The 15,510-nt window shown below is 47.7% G+C and overlaps 1 protein-coding gene across 41 annotated transcripts in view; it reads right to left on the reverse strand.

Annotated features, from left to right (window-relative positions):
- NRXN3 (neurexin 3) overlaps positions 1–13,155 on the reverse strand; it is a 2,596,979-nt gene extending 2,583,824 nt beyond the window's left edge. For 39 of the 41 annotated variants that reach the window (XR_011283791.1, XR_011283790.1, XR_011283788.1 and 36 more), the window contains exon 1: positions 12,930–13,154. The gene's annotated coding sequence lies outside the window, so the exon portion shown is untranslated. Of the gene's footprint in view, positions 1–10,460; positions 10,561–12,929 lie in introns of those variants that run through there. The other 2 variants (XR_011283789.1, XM_069637868.1) reach the window with 2 other exon arrangements.
- Between the last annotated feature and the right edge of the window lie 2,355 nt (positions 13,156–15,510).

The following is a 15,510-nucleotide window of genomic DNA, read 5'->3' on the forward strand; positions in this document are numbered from 1 at the left end:
CTAAAACCAAGGGTTCATGACGACACATCAGCTATGCTCCAACCAACCTGGACTGTCAATGACCTCGGCCCGTTACATCGTCTGCGCCATTATGGCCACATCGACTGAGCTGAGAGCTTCACGGCTCCTTATTGGCAGTCATGGCCAACCTGCAACCTTCTAGATGGTTTGAGCCAAAACACCCATGATCCCTCATCATTGGCTACGCTGGCTGGGGTGGATGGGATTTGTAGGCCCACACGCCTGTATGGCCACAGCTTGCTCGCCACTCTTATTAAGACCATTTTAGCGAGTGCCTCACACCAGCCACAATGACGACTTTTGGAGCTGCCTGATCAGGACCTTCAAAAAAAGCCCAGAGGTCAGCTGCAGATAAGAATGCGAGTTACAGGCATTTTACTGCCAAGTTTTGAATGTTGGCGGGAAAAGAATTTTGAATGGAGTAAAAGCATTCCCGATTGGTATATTTTTAAACAAGTGAAAACCGATTTGATTTTTTACAAATGTGCTATTTTCCTTGTATTCCATGCAAACACTGCAGCTGGCAGTTCCCATGAATTAAAAGAAACATTGTAATGACATAGGCCATCTTCACGTCAAGCGTCATTATAGCATTATAGCAGAGGTCCTTTCAGTGCAGGGTGCTGCTGCGCGTGCCACCAGCCCGAACACTGCACCTGAGAAGTTGAAGTTGACGTAAAGGGTCAGGCTCAAACGCGTTCGGCTTCCACTTCTGGGTGGGAGTATTGGCCCGATTTCATGGATTAAACTTGGTAGGCACGTCGCTTATCTTACCCGCATGCCTAGAAACTCTAAGATATGTGACAAACCCAGGGTATTCATCCCTTTTCCCCTAGGGGGCGTCACCCCCTATTAGGCTAGTGAGGAGAGCCCGCACAGCCAAACCCTCCCTAGGGGTTCGGGCAAGCGGGACCTTACTGGGAGAGGCTCCCTTTTAGGGGACAAAGAGTCCCATTCCCATGGTGAACTCTTGATAGACAACACAAGATATCATCTGCTTCTACGGGATTAGGTAATAAGGCTTTTGTGTGTTTAACTCCAGGTAATGCAGAACTTTCACATGTTTGACAACCTGTGCTGAACAATACACCACTCATTACAGGAGCAAGAGTAAAAGGCCAACGAACCTTGAGCGGAAGAGGGGAATCCCAATGCCGAGGCCAGTCTCAGATGTGAGGACGTCAGGGAGGGACAGAGCTCCAAAGGACAGTGGAGCCGGTTGTAATGCTGAAGGAAGTGGACGCCCAAGGGAGACGCTGTCGCCCTGCATAGCCAAATGCGAGGCCGGAGAAGCAGAGGACACACAAAGCGAACCGTACCTGGAGGTGCAACCACATACAGGACATGAGGGGCCCGAATGCAGATGCCGAGTCCAGATATGAAGGGTGGGCGGGGTCCACCACTCTCACACCGAGAGCCAACCAAAGAGAGGGAAACCTTGTACAGAGGCTGTCCTCTGAAGTGAGTACGTCGATGAGAGAAGGAGTCGTGCTGAACAGCAGAGCAGGCTGTGGCGCAAAGAGAGGCCAAGGCCGAAGCGAGTTGTCGCAATACAGAGGCATGTGGGGTGTTAGAAACTAAGGCTGTGGTGGGCCTGGTGCCCACAAAATCGACACCGAAACCAGAAACCAATGGAAGCGTGTAGTCCTTCGCTCCCAACGAGAAAGAAGAAGGGCGATAGAACGCGGAGACGAGCAGAATCCATAAACCACTTGAATTTAGGCGGAAGAGAAGCAAGCTGTGGAAAAGGCCACTGCTGCCGAAAAGACACCCTCACTGGAGCAGACCCTGCAAGACTTAAGGTACACGGATTGCCCAGATCGAAGGGAGTTTGAGAAAGGAAAGAGCGAGTGGCGCACAAGGAAATGTTGTTCTTCCCTCATAACAGGATCACAGAGGCCCTGGGAAACAGACAATGAGAAAAGGGAGAAGAGTTAGGGGGAGCCCAAGAAACCCAACTAGGATAAACCTCCAGAAGAGTCAGATACCCCCAAGAAAAAGGAGCCAGCTGGGCTCAATAAAGAAAGCGAAGAACATATGAGGGGAGCACAGAGGCACCCCATATCCGAACCAAGCGGGGGGGAGAAACCCACACAAGTGACAGAGAGGGGTCAGCCAAACATCCCTCCACCTAAAGCAATGTGGACCTTTTATTTGCTGGTACTTAAGAGTTTTTGTTGGGAAACTGGAGAACTATGAGGAACTGGAGAATGATTGACAAGGACTGTTTTCTTTGAGAAGAACTGTTAGTTACTTCTACACACTGGATTTAGAACCAGAGGGGCCGTTGCCGGGCGGTGGGTGGATTCCTGGGACAACCAGAGACACCTTGAGGGAGAAACAAGAGTGCAAGGCCCTCCACCTATTTTCTGTTACGTTTTTGCAAAGTGGTATGGCCAGTTAGTTGATAGGTTTGGACCGAGGACTTTTTTTGATCTTGGACTATCGACAAGCACCTTAGTTTCATTTTGGTTAGGAAGGGAGCTGAATGAATATTGAGGCATTATATTTTTAAGTTGAATAAAACTACTTCTAAAGAGGTCCTCTGGTCCAAGTCCTTCATCGGGCTCACCACAGATACTAGACTGTCACTTTGAGGATCCTCATATCCAACTAAATGCTGTCCTGCAGAATCGATCCTTCTACTCATTTATGTCCAATCATAGTGCTGGGGCACAAGATCCCCTACTATATTAGGACCCCCCACCCCTTGGATTATTGTGCCCAATCCTCATGCTGTGGTGCAGCAACCATCAACATGCACATGTACTAGGATCCCCTGGATCACTTTGTCCAATCTCTACGCTGCGAGACAGGACCCGTCACTGTCCTCATGTACTAGGGTCCCTGGGATAATCATTGTGTCCCATTGCGGTAATGCAAGACAGGAACCCTCATTATGCTAGGATCACTGGGATCATTGTGCCCAATCCTCGTGCTGTGGTACAGAGACCATCATTCTACTTATGTGCCTGGACTCCTAGGTTCATTGTGCCCAATCCTCTTGCTGTGGTTCAGAGACCATTATTCTAGTCATGTGCCAGGACACCTAGGTTCATTGTGCCCAATCCTCTTGCTGTGGTTCAGAGACCATTATTCTAGTCATGTGCCAGGACACCTAGGTTCATTGTGCCCAATCCTCTTGCTGTGGTTCAGAGACCATTATTCTACTTATGTGCCTGAACCCCCAAGTTCATTGTGCTCAATCCTTGTGCTGTGGTACAGAAACCGTCATTCTACAGATATGCCAGCGCCCCCGGGATCATGGAGTCCAATCGATACACTAGAGCACGGGAACCATTGGGCACGGGTCATCACTATACTTATGTACCAAGACTTGCAGAATCATTAGATCCAATCACCATTCTGCGTTACAGAAACCATCATTATTGTCCACTCGTACCCAAAGATCAGTGCACCCAGTGTTCACTTTCACATTGTTCACAGGAACCATGTTCATACTCTGAAACAGGACCCCATAGAATGATTGTGTCCAGCCCCTACCGAGCAGGAGCGGAACCATCGTGATACACATACTGGCACCCCCCAGGACCATTGTGTCTCTATGCTGTGATCCAATAACTATCATTATACTCATTTCCTGGTGCCCAACAATCACTGTGCCATGCTGGGGTACAGGAACCACCACGATTACACATGTTCTAAGATGTCCTGGGTCATTGTGTCCAATGCCCACACCGCAAGACAGGAACCATCGCAATACTCGTGTACCGGGAACCCACAAGCATCGTGTCAAATCCTACTTCCATCCACCATGAGTGAAGGAATTCTGTGGTAGTGTGTGGTTCATGAAGGACTGAGTGTCAGCACCGACTGAGCTGCTTCAAGCTGGAAACAAACTTTGGTCCAGAGTAGGGAATGTTATTTGCACTTCAATGCACACAGCATACTCCAAGTTCCAATCATCTTGGCTACCAATGTTACAGTTCCACACCCCGCAGGCTCGCTTGTTGTGCCCATTGACCGGTTTTCATCACATAGGCCCTCCCCCTTCATCCCCCCAAGCCAAAACACTGGCCCGTTCGGAACTTACCCAATAGGTCCTCCTATCTCTGCAACAAAAGGGTGCAGAAACCCAAAGGATTGGAGCAATAGGGGAAAAAAACTGTCCCCTGGGTTTAAAAGCCCACTCCAACCAAGGCAAGATTTTGCAACCTGGATTAGATTGATTTGGTACTTATATCGCGCATATCCCATAGAGCCATGCTGAAACTGCGTCTGGGTGCAGATGATAATATTAATTAGAACTTTTTTACTTATATTGCGCATATCCCATAGAGCCATGTTCAGACTGCGTCTGGGTGCAGATGTTAATAATTGAAACAGAAAGCTAAACAGTCATCAGATGCTTTTCGAAGAGGAGCGTTTTCAATCTTTTCCTAAAATCACAAAGGGATTCCATTTTCCAAAGATCATTTGGTAGAAGTTTCCAGGCTCGTGGGCCTGCAGAGGAGAAACATCTATCGCCCCAAGAGACAGATTTGGGTGATGGAATTACCAAGAGATGTTGTCCCAAAGATGCAAGAGGCCATTTGGGTGGTAAACAACAACGTTTGAGGAAAGTTAAGCTAAGAGGGAGCCAAGCCATGAAGGTTTTTAAAAACCAGAGAGAGGGTCTTAAACAGGGCCTTGTTGAATGATATGATAGGTTATTTATAACGCGCGGAATACCCAGAGGTTTCTAAGTGCGGACCCGGGGGTCGAACCTGTGTTGCTAAGTGTCGTCTTGCTTCCAAGGTGAGCATGTTGCCCCTGAGCTGTCCTCCCGAGACAAAGTCCTTCCCTTGCCACTCATTCTCAAACTGCTGCAAGAAGTGTCCTCAGCAGACAACCACATTCTATGCTGCATACATCACCTCAGGAATTGATACAACCCCCCACACTGCGTAGTGCGCATTCCTTTCCCGGCTAGGTTCGCACCGTTACATGTACACATTCAACCAAGAAGTCTTGGAATGCCGGTACTCCAAGGCATGCCGGTACTCCAAGGCATGCCCTGAAGTGCATGAAGGTGAATTACTCCACAGTGGCGGTTGAACTGTACGATCCACGCTGTCGCGCTCCGCCTGCCCACGTTCCTATTGGCCCTTGTTGTGTCGAATCGGTGCCAACATGCCTAGCAGGTAGAGAATGGAGTTTGGGGGCAGTTATCACAGGCGTCCAGGGCCTGTAAGAATGTTTTACTGTTGTAATTAACATACACACACAAAAACGTGAAGGAGTGGGAAGAGCCGTTGCCTTTTAAAATGTACCCGTGTTCATTGTATAGGAAGCTTAAGGTGGTTAAACCAGGCACGTTATAATGGTTGTCAATGAAAAAACGAATGGAAAAATGTACCATATTTTTTTATTTATGTATTATTGTCTGGCTGATAAATCAACCTTTCAATTTAACCTTGAATTGTGTTTGACCTTTCTGCATTTTTGTTATTGTTATTACTAAGGGACCCCCCCACACCCTCCACTTTCACTAATACCCTTAACCCCATCCCACATTTTAATTATAAAGTACCAACATTTCAAGAAAAACAAAACATAAAAAAAAACAAAATCGGTAAAGAAAATTGGGTCATTTCTTCCTCGTTTTTTCTGTACTGGGTCATTTCTACGGATACCCACTATACTACCTGCTGTGTAAACAAATGGATCGTCCAAGTTTAAAGTAGAATGTATCAATATTTTGGAGAAGGGTCGTGTAACTCACAGGCTTCTTCTCAGTTCTGTAAATAAATCTATGATCTGTACTGGATGGATACGTGCGACGGACGAAGTTTGAATAAATTCTAATCTGAGATTAATTTGGAAAGCATAAAAAAGAGGCAACCCTACCGAGGTACTTGAAGCAGTGTCTGGACGGGTGAGTCACGAGATCCCTTCTAACCGTATATTTGAATCTCATGCATACCCATGACATATGGCTCATCAGAGGACAAGGTGATGTAAACTTTTGTAGATTTTGTCAGCAGGATACTGAAGCTTTAAAAAACACATCTTCCTGTCTTGTGCTTCTTTGTAGGGAAAAAGAGCACCGTTTTTAATGATTATGTACATGGTATTAATTATTTGAATGTAACCTCCGTTTGGTATCGCACTTTAGCAGGGTCGCATACGCCATCAGTAATTAAGGTGGTAACCTTTTTAAAGGGAATTGAAACTTATTTAAGAATTTTAGGTTGGGAATATTTATTGAATGAGTATATATCTAAGGCTGAATGAATTGTGTATGAGATTCTTTTTTACTTTTCTATGTAATACATTTTATGGAATTCATTGTTTTAGACAGAGTATTGTAGTAAGTATTCGTATATATGAATTGTGTGTTCAGAATGTATAAGGTTTACGGTAAAACAAGTACAAAATAGAAAATAAAAACAAATTTAAAAGTGCCTGTGTCCCACAGTCCAACTGGGAAACTAAGTAGGCCGCGGCAGCGCACAATCGTAAATGGCAATTTATTATTACGTTACATTTGAGTACCATGTAAGAGGGCGTTCTTGGGGTATCAGGTAATAACCGTCACCATGAAAAAAGTTGTCAGGTTGGTGACTTAAAAAAAAAATGCATTAATGATGCTACCTATCGGCTATCAAGCACTTTCCTGAAATATTGTAGGACTGGAGTTAATAATATATAAGTATACCCCTCCTAGAATATTTGGAGAAAGAATTTTGCTAGCCAGGAAAAGGTCGCCAGAACATAACGACTTTTTCACAGCGACATTATTACGTGGATCCGTTCTTGGTTAACATGGTTTGTAAATAGAGCACTTTAAAGTGCATCTGCTCAGTAAAATTGATAAAGACTTCCAGCAGCAGAGTGATATAACTCATGGCCCACTTTGACCAAAGAAAAAACAAACTCCCACACCAGCATTTAGGTTCTGCCAATTCGGACACTGCCCTATACGCCAGTCCTTGACTAGTGTGGCCATCTGAACTGTAGGCAGAGCCCTCCGCCAGCAGACAGGAAGGGCTTGGGTGTTCAGTGAATGTTGGAGAAGGGGCCTTTTGAGTGGTGTGTGCATTGTGTCCTTCATCTGTTTGGGACTGGATTTTAGGCTACTCTAGGCTGCCTAGATTGTCAGTCTCCAGAGGATAGCTCAGGGGAAACGCGCTCGCCTTGGAAGCAAGACCACGTGGAGCAACACAGGTTCGATCCCCGGGTCTACACTTAGAAACCTCTGGGTATTAAGCACGTTATAAATAACTAATCAGAATGGCTAAAATGCCACTCACCGTCCTTGTAAGGCTTTAATTCTCGCATTGTATCCTACGTAGTCTCATTGCTTCTGAGACGTACAAAAGTTCCGGATTGCCCTCAAAACTAGGGCAAAGATTTTGGAGCTTGGATTTCCCTGAATAGACCCTCAATGGCAATCATGCAAGGGGCTCATACTTGGAGGCCAAACCATGGGAGCACAACAGCCCGGGCATTCGGAATGCTCCACCTCCAGAAGTAAGTGAGGAAGGAACGCAACCTGGGCAATGCTGGCCTCAGAAGTAGGGTTTGCCTACAAGCCTGGTAGTGACTGAGGGATACCGAGCACACGCCTCTGCTTTTATCCCCAGATGCATTGTATTATGTAAGACCAATGTAGGTCAATTCACAATAAACCCAAAATAAGAACAAGACGCTGAATACATTTGGTTGGATTCAAACTAATTGCCATAACTCTTCCACCCAGGGCCCAAAATGACCATAAAAAGGCACCAGCTGGGCCAAAAGAAGCTTCCCCATGAATGTTTAACTTTTTGTCAGTAGCAACACGTTTGGTTAGTGCCTTGGTGGAAATTTGGAGGGATTTTGACGTGTGCACCATCTTACAGTACAAGCTATGTTTGACCGCACTCACTCACCACAGGCCACATTTCAGAGATGCACCCTTTCTTTTTGTGAAGAAGTTTATTGAATTAGGATAAATATTTTCATTTTGCAAAGCACATTACTTTTTGGCGTTTGTATATAGCCATGTTCACGATTGAGAAGTTAGTTTTTAGTTTGCCACCTCATTCGAACGGCTGAAGAGTTGATAGACGACATGCCGGAAAACTTGAGCTAGTCCTGCCACACCGCTTTGCATTCTGGGACTTTTCCACCATCTGAAAAGGGGACCCTAAAACGTCCAGGAATAAATACCTATGCAGGGTGTAGCCTGAGGTATATAATAGAAGACAAAGATAGCTGTGCTGCAACATTGAGAGAATGGCTGCCAGCTAAACACTGGGCACCAGAGAAAAACATGTAAGCAATCTTCCCCCAGGACATTCAGGGATCCGTGTTAATGGCCGAGTGCGCCCGGCGATCACTTTTAGAATAAGCAAGCAACTAGACCTCAGGGATTGAAGGCGGAAAGGTTTGGGTTACATATGTAGCTGGTCAACCAAAAGAAGGTCCAGTGCCCCACAGTTCGGCCACACCCATCAAGGGTTAGCAGCAAGCCAGGGGTGGTCCAACTCCAGGCCTCGAGGGACGGAAACCTTGCAGGTTGTCAGGATATCCCCCATTCAAATATTTCTGGGCAAAATATATTTAGAATCATTGTATGCAAATTCATCTCATGAATATTAATGAGGGGGCTCCTGCAAATCCGGCATGGATCCGGACAACTCATAGAGAGGACCGCCCTCAGTTCACGGTATGTTTGTATGGGGGTTGTTTATAGCCTAGGTGTAAAGCACGAGAGTGCTGCACAGCAAGAGGACACACTAATAAGAAACAATTAAAAAGGAAGACTATTAAGAGTAAACTTGGGAGAGCATGGAGAGATGGCTTCCAGGGGGTCATAGCCCCCATACTCCCACCCATTCCTACATCCAAGAGATAGAGAGACATGTGGGCCTGGCCAAAGAAACATAAGGTTGGGGCGTGGGCACCCTACACATGGTGTACGGCTAAGGCACTGGCCTATATAAGGGCAGCAATTCCGTTTGATATCACAGCAAATGTCAATCACAGATGAGTTGTGAAGAAAAAACAAAGTGTCCAAACGTCAATGAATCAGGGAAAAATTAAAGGGAAGCAGCTACAGCGCCAACAGGCAATTGTGTGTTTTCAGCGCGTGTCTACTCACAAGCCCACCGACACCCACTCGCTGCGAGTGGAAGATGCAGCACGGCACACGCCTCACTCACCGCTGCAGAGCAATGCACAATCTCACAATTTTCGGACACGTTGCACCTCTCAGGGTGCCTCGCCGTAAGCGCACTCCACATCATTCCGGAGAACACAGAGGCTATAAAACATTTTTTGTTTAAAAAAATTGAAACACTATCATCAAATACTCAGTAAAACGCAACACCAGATCACCTTTCAAAATCACAAATACACAATCAATCTGCAAAATATATAAATAAAGTGGCAACAATAGGATCGCAACCTGGCCTCACGATGATTCAAGGACCTTGTTTCGTTCAATATCCTCCAGCCCCCAAAAATATTTTTTTCCTATTTTAGAGAATCATCTTCCTTTGTCTCCAAATTCCAGATGACATATTGCCGTGAGCAGGCCAATCCCCCCAGCCGGAACACCGGCGCTACCTCCCTCGGCATGGCAGCCCGATACATTTCATGGATGGTTAATCCCAATCATTATCACCATCACAAGCTCATTTGGCCAAAATGCTTTATATTTTTAAGTCTTCTGCTCTTTAATTCTTCCCTTGCATCAACCCCCCCCCCCCGTCGCTCCCTATGCAACGAAAGACACGGGCACACCTTGCCTGGATCCCATCATCCATGCCCACCGCTTCCATGTTATGCGACACACGGTTGGAGGGGATGGGGGTGGGGGCAACTTAGAAGGGTGGAAGGAGAAGAAAAAAAAAAAAAGATGGCGACGAATCGGATGGAAAAAACGGACGTGTGTTTGGCATCTACGCCGACATGGCGTCTTCCCCTCGCCTTAGTAGACTTTCCAGGACAACCCATGAGGAGCGAAGGAAAGAGGTCAAATCCCCCCCCCGGACAACTGCCCAGTTAGGGGGTGATGGGTGGGTGGTTGCAGATGCCAACACCCCACCAATATCCGCCTAGAATATTCCTCAGTTTCGAAGACCAAGACATCATCGGTGGTGGGGTGATGGGGGTGTGGGGAGCTATGACAAGGGTGAGGTTACAAAGGAGGGATAATGTCACAAGGGGGGTGGGGGGGCCGACAGAAAAAGCACAAATAAAATCCTATCATGCTTTTAATCCACGCTCACAAAATCATTTTTATTTCCGTCGAAACGGTAGGTTCCGCCAAAGATTTCTCTATCTCGGTTTTGCAGCAGTGGGAGTGCTGATTACAGTACTTAAACCCCCACCCCCAAGCCAACCCCCTCCTTTCATTTCCCCCCCCTTTTTTCCCGAACATCTGAAGAATAAATGCATCTCGTAGATAATGAAATAAATTGCCGCAATCATGTTTAATAACATACTTCTCTCCCGCTGTCCTGGCCGCCATTGTCCATCCCGCCATCGTTGCAGCTTTCTAAATACAGGAGAGGGTGGCGGGGAAGGGGCGAACGGGGACGTTTTGGGTAACAGTCTGGATTCTAGATGCTTTCCAATCCAACATCATCCATTCCTTATCTTTGACAATCGTCATTGCACGCAATGGATTATCCGGAAGACGGCCAACAGCAATGATCGAACCATCAATCTACAAGGGTTTATCTTCTCCGCTTGAAATGACCAAATTCTACCTTTTTTATATTTTGTTTAATTAGATACAAGTAGTATCTTAGTAAAGTAAAAATTTGAGGCTGCTGCAAATTTGGTGAACCCATAAGACGACATGTACATATCATTTAGACTCAGTTAAACAACAGAATGTGTGTACACACACACACACACAACCGATCTTACATACTATGAATCTTTCTTTTAAAAACTTTAAACATAAAATTACATCTTTCTCATTTCTCCCTCTATCTCATAGACACAAAAAAAACATACCAGTGAACCCTAATAACGTTTTACAAGGAATTATTCCTATATCGACAGCCAGACCCCATGTCAAATAACACTCAACAACAGACGCGCCAAAAAGCCAAGGTGAACCCGATCAGGCTGCCGACGCAGTACCAACAAGCACCATTTTTTTTCTTCCTTTTGCCATTCTCCCTCTTTATTTTGCTTATTTATTTAGCAGGGAAACTAAAAACATGGCATCATGCAGCTTCAACACGCTGCAAAAAAAATACAAAAATATCGAGTACAACACAAAAATTGAATGAAACATGCGGTGAACCCAGAAAGATAGAAAGCAGAATGCTTCAATTTCACGGTACACTCGGCAAGCTGCCGCCGCGTTGACCTCCCCCAGGCAAATTCAGAATTGCAGATGTCAGTGACTCGCCCCCCCCCCACACCCCCCCCCCCCAACACACACGTACCTTTTCCTACACAATTAATATCCCTAAATTCAAAGCATCGAGCAATAAAATAAACCCATCGAGGGATGAGTCCGGAACTACAAAAAAAAAAAAGGATGAAACACAACATCCCAGCAATGCGTCGATACATCTCTGTGCACCAAACCAAATTGGTTGGTTTTGTGGAGGAGGGAATTGTTTTGTTTTTATTTTTGTCCTTTTTAGAATTTGTACACGGTTTTTTTTCTCACTAGGCCAGACAAGCGAGCAGGTGTTTGTCGTCCGAGAATAAAGAGTCAAGGTAGCTCAGGCGACTCGACTAGGTTCCCACCTCCAGCGCCCACTGCACAGGACGAAGGTCCTGCCGTCGTGTGCAACCTGGGCAGAGGTTTGCTCGACAGCACTAAATGTCGGCGTGCCGGCCTTTTCATCGCAGTGGCAAACGAATGAATGCAAGTCGCTGTCCTCCGTCGAAGTCAACAGCAATGCCCAGCAAAGTCATCGCACGCAGCCCGTGGCATTACATCACTGCGCCGCTCTCGCAGGATGGGCAGAGCGGGCGACTGGCGGGCACCAGGGGCTGGGGGGCAATGCAATGGGCGCAGGGGGCCTGCGTGTAATGATGGGGGGAGCGGGACAATTATCCAAATCCCTAGTTGGCGCCCTGGAGGTCAATTGGCAAGAGCGGGTTGGTTTCCACAGTGGGGCTGGAAGCTGCTGCCGTTTATTCGGGCGCCACCGAGCGGTGGGGCTGTGCCTGTGTTTGCAGGAGGGGTCGGGCCCAGGAGGCCGCCTGGTAAAGGCATCCCTGTCGCCCCCACTATCTCTCACCCACAGAACCAGCCTCCCTCCCCCCGCCCTTTCACCTACTCACTCCGCTTCGCGCTCCCTTTCCTCTTAAACTTTTTGGGAATGTGAATTTGCGGTAGGAGTGATCAGTCTCACTTCCAGGCACTTTGAGTGCGGGATTGCGGCTGTAGGCGCTAGTTTCCACACGATGGCCCCTGACCTCACCCACACAAACCATCCTTTTGGTAAACCAATGACAACAAGGGCATGTGCCGAACACGGAGTTCTTGGCACCACACCCACCTTTCACTTGTACGCTACTCTAGTCCACACGAAGCATACCTCGTCAGCCCCCCCCCCCACCCATCACACCCGCAAGCCCTGATGCAGAGCGGCTGGTGCCCCGCACAAGGCACGCAGCCTCCCCGCCCACTTAAATCTTCCGCCGCTACCCCCCATTTTCCCCCACGCAGGGGCCCTGGTGTGGGCACACCTGCCGTCCAAGGACAGAAAGTTCCCCCGAACAATCCGAAAACATGTGCATGAATCCGGGCACCGGAGAGGCGTGGCCGGGGGTCAGAGGATAACTCGTGCGGATGGCCCCCGAGGACCGTGCCACTTTGCCACCCTCAGCGTCACGTGGCTCCCGAAAGACCCCCGCCCCCCCGAGTGAGGCTAGTGTTCTACAAGGGCACTGGGGAAGTCGGCCGCCTGTTTGGGGAGTGTTTCAAAAACTCTTACCTTGGCCGCCGCAGCCTCTTGCAGTGGATGAGGTGGGTGTCCCTGTGATGACGGGGCAGGCGCCGTATCCAAAAAGGTGGGTGGGGGGATGGCTGGGTGCTGAGCAGGGGGCAGGCAGGCAGGCTCCCGGTCCCCCTCTCTCTCACACACTGAGCAGCTGGATCCCGGGCGGGCAGGCAGGAGGACGAGGGGATGTGCAGGCTGGGCTCTCGCGCACAGACTGTCAGCGCTGGCAGCCCCCACCCCGCGCTCTCAGCCTGGCCCGGCCCTTCCCGGCGCACGCAGCCGGCCCCTTAAAGGCGCAAGTGCCGGGGAGCGGGGCAGCACCTGCTCCGGCGACCAGGGGCACGAGCGCGGGCCCCCGACGCGAAACAGCCCCCCATCTGCAGGGGGGTCTAAGAAGAGAAATAAAATCGCACGGGGGCAGGGATTAGGGTCTAAGAGAATGGAAAGTATTATACGAGAGACTTTACGGGAATAAAGGTGGGGGGGGGCTTCCATGAGACACAGGGGAGATGGCACACAGCACAGGAGAATAGCTGTATCGAGGGTTTGGGGGGGGTCGATAAAAGGTACACAATCAGGCTTGGACTGGCAATAGGGCAACGCCCAAAGGGCTGACCCAACAGTCTAGTTTGGGCCAGTTTTTGGGTTAAAGCCGGCCTGTTTTGTGGACTAAAGTGGGTCAGTTTCTGTCACTGCACTCGTTTTAGAAAATGCTACTCTCGAGAGGATAGCTCAGGGGCAATGTGCTTGCCTTGGAAGCAATATGACATGGAGCAACACAGGTTTGATCCCCGGGTCCGCACGTTATAAATAACCAATCATATAATATACTTTAAAATCCACGATTTAGAAAAAAACAGCAAACCCAATTATAAAACCTCAACTTTCCGCATACATTCCTCACACGGAAATGCACCAACCACCTCTCGGAACAGCAATCCGCAGGCACTTCACCACATTGCAACAACAGACTAACAACACATAAACCAGCACAACAGCATATGGGAATTTGCATCGACCCAAAAACCACACTTAAGCACAGCGGACGGTGCAAACTGAACTGAAGCTGCCAACAGGACATCACAACTCTTACTTTGCCATTCCCCCTACACCCTACTAACCCCCCACACCCACCGTTTCGTCACACTCCTCTTCAGATCTGCCAGAGCACCTGGCGACGGTGCACGATACAAATACTTTTAACATGAACTATTTGCCTTACATTGTACCAAAAAACCCCCTTTGAGTAGTACTCAAACCGTCTTCACGAAAAATAGTTTGTTCCAATTTTGTTATCGTGGGCCACTTTTTCATTGGTGCCGGGGACGAATCCATGTGCCAGTCCGACCCTGTACACAATGGGTTCAGGTAAGGGAGACGTGACGTGGGAGGGTGGGTGAAAGGGTGGTCCGTAGCTTACGGTGTAGGAGAAGAGTCGTGGGTGGTGTTGTAGATAAAGGACAGTGCATGGGTTGAGTTAAAAGGCAAGCGATTATCTCTGGGGGGGTGGAGGGGAACTTCATGTATTTTCCTGTGAACGCAGAAGAAATTGAAGGGTCTTCGATGGGTGCAGGCAGGGCAAAATGTGGATCATTGAAGGGGCTGGAGCGGTAGGGAACGATCTTTAATTATTTGACAGCATTTTTGGTTATATTTGTAAAGCACTGCCGGCTGCTGTAGGTGACAGCCTCAGAGCGACTTGGGGAGGGTCAGTGCTATAGGTACACCATCATGCATTCATTCATATTAATTCATCTTTTATAACGCACTTAATACCGGAGACCAGTCTTTAAGCGCGGGACCGACATTCAAACCTGCGTTGCCCCGGAGCTGTCCTCCCAGTATTTTATTGAATATAGCAGAGCTTTACATATGAGCCGTCAAGTCTAATACAACATTAAAAACAGGCGAAACGTTATAACTAGTACTAAGTTAAAAAGTTACAAGTAAGCAAATAGAAAAAATCAACATAATTTCAAACATAGGTGATATTAACAGCCTACTCTCTACTTAACGTCCAATGGACAAGATTGCGCATATGGATGATGGAACACTGTGTTGGCCGACTTGCGTAAAGAAAGGAATTTCGACGACCCTGTTTGATTAAATGGCCTTCCAATACCTTGTCTTGTTGTGATATGTCCTTGGTGTTAGTATGCACGCGGATGTTTGTGGCCTTTGACGCGTAATAACCAAATAAATAAATACTGGGTGTTAACAATGGGGGGGAGGGGCCGAGATACCACGCTGTCAATGCCAGGTAAAGGTAACATCCCTGGAGCTTTCCACATCTAACTGCTCGGCCGAGTTTTTTCAGGGCAACAGATAGTGGTGGAGCCAGCCACCTGTTTGGGAGGGCAAATTGAGGAAGTTGAAGGCAGGGGGTGGCACTGATGGTAAAGGGACCATACCAATACCCCCCCATGATAAAGCGCAAGACTTGACTGCTCCGCCCAGCTTTCAGATAGATCACATCTCCCTGAATGATTAGCATCTCTATATGAATCTAAAGAGTCTCTGAATTGGGGTGAACGAGGGATCTAACGAGCCAACAAAGAAGAGGAATCAATGTCCA

This window comes from Ambystoma mexicanum, chromosome 14 (assembly GCF_040938575.1).
Source record: "Ambystoma mexicanum isolate Mex_15411 chromosome 14, UKY_AmexF1_1, whole genome shotgun sequence".
NCBI classification, from domain to species: domain Eukaryota; kingdom Metazoa; phylum Chordata; class Amphibia; order Caudata; family Ambystomatidae; genus Ambystoma; species Ambystoma mexicanum.